We start from the raw sequence: 2,049 nt of genomic DNA on the forward strand, positions 1-2,049 counted from the left end.
TTAATATGTCAGCAAAGTATAAGTCCAACGCATCCCTTTAGTTCTTAATTATCTAAGACATAATGAGCCAAGTCAACCTTGGCTTATGTCTGGTGTAAAAAAGCAAAACAAAAAAAGATCAAACACCCCCTCCCCTCCAAAAACTGCTTTTGTATATGGTATAACATCTCATGAAAGCTCATCGGGTCATCATCTGGGGGTGGGTGAGGTGGGGGACTATAGCAAAACTGCAGAAAAGCTGAAGTCCATAAAACCAAAATAATGAGCTGAAAAATGGGCCCTTTCAATAGAGCCAAAAAAAAAGAAGCTCTTTGAATTCGTGCACCTTCAAGGAGAGACTAAATATTATCAGTCAAGATCAACAAGCCCAAAAAAATAACTGCATTAAGCTTCTTAAACCGACTCTTCCTGAAGTCTGTCATATATACAAATTAAAAGGAAAACCTTGACGTGCAATCTCTCCAGTGGAGGCATCTGTATGCTGTGCAGAGCACTTTGCTGGCATGTTTTGCGCCCATTTGCCCGCTTAAAGGAAAGGGTAACTGCAAATCAATACAAAGTTTAAGTGATCGCTTTTACTCTGTGATGAAAAACTCATGTCCTGATGGGAGTGGTCTCTTCCAGCATGACAATGTCATTCAGGGGTCACTAAATGATTTGATGAGTATGAAAATGACGCACCTTATGAGCCAAAGGCCTTTGCAATGAACCCATTTGTGCAGCTAAGCAGATTTTGGACGGGTCCATTAAAAAGTGTTTTCTAGTGCCATCGAATACCAAATGAGGTCTGATCTTTTGGACAAATGTTCTTGCATTGCTCCAGAATTTTTAGAAACTTCAGGGACACAGACACTATACACTTTTATTTATTTATTCTTTTGTCAGTTGTCTGTGTACATCTCTTTAGACAAACTGTGGGAACTACCCCATTAATCCTCGTGGAGCTGACCAAAACCTCAACAAGAATCTGCCCTCATATCTCAGGAAAAACAGATCGTCCTCAGTTTATGTAGGATCTTCTTTGGCTTTTGAGCAGATGCTCATTTCATGTCTGATGGACATTTTCTAGTATACAGCTCGCACAGTGTTTCCCTAAATCATACTTGACACTTGTGAAAGTAAAAGAGATGCCAACACCTTGTAAACTTGACCTATGAAATCTTTCTGAGAGCACAGGTAAAAGCAACTTTAATCTATGATATGAGCCTTATAAACGCTCAAATAAATGTATGAATTGGCATGATGGGGGAGCTCTAGGTGATAGACAACAGTTTGAAAAAGTCAGGTGTGCTGTTAAGAGTGCACCCTTTGAACAGGTGACTCTCCAGGGAAGAGGTGAGAAAACTGCAGCTCTCCAAAACTGTTGACTGTGAACAGCAGGATGAAGTCGAGAGGTCCTTGACAATCCAACAAGATTGTTGTGGAACACGGAGTTCTGCCTGGGCTTTAGGGATCCTTCTCTCTATTTTTCTGTCATTGCTGAAATGTACTCTTTCCCAAATCTTGTCCTGGGGCTAGTTCTGAATCATTTAGCATTTGTACGCTATGACAGCAAGCATGCAAGCAAGCACATCTGCAGCAATGGCAAAAACCTGCAAAGCAAAAACCTGAGATGTGAATTCAATTTTATTTAACAGGGAGGATAATCAATTTTTGCAGTGGTGCAAGTCAAAAAACACTTGATTTAAGCCTAGTCTGCTGGAATTTTGTGAAAAATAATATGAGAATGCCGTCAACTGAAACAGATTTTTTTCTTTTTGATAAGCTGTTGATTTGGGTCTTGTTTAGCAGAAGACAAAAGGAATAAAAGACCACAACAAAGACAAATATTCAAAACTACCAGAAAAAGTGAACATTTTCTATAATATAAAAGCAAAGAGAAGCACATTAGATCAAAAACAAGCTTTGTGTCCTTACTCATTACCACTGCCTACTGATTTTTTGGATGTTCTATCCCTAATCCTACATGGAATTTTTATGCTTTTTGTTTTTAATCGAGATAATGAAGAATGTTTTAAACTTTGAGTATAAAAGATGTGACCAACAAGC

This window comes from Pundamilia nyererei, unplaced genomic scaffold (genome assembly GCF_000239375.1).
Source record: "Pundamilia nyererei isolate P.nyererei 1_Seehausen unplaced genomic scaffold, PunNye1.0 scaffold00074, whole genome shotgun sequence".
NCBI lineage: Eukaryota > Metazoa > Chordata > Actinopteri > Cichliformes > Cichlidae > Pundamilia > Pundamilia nyererei.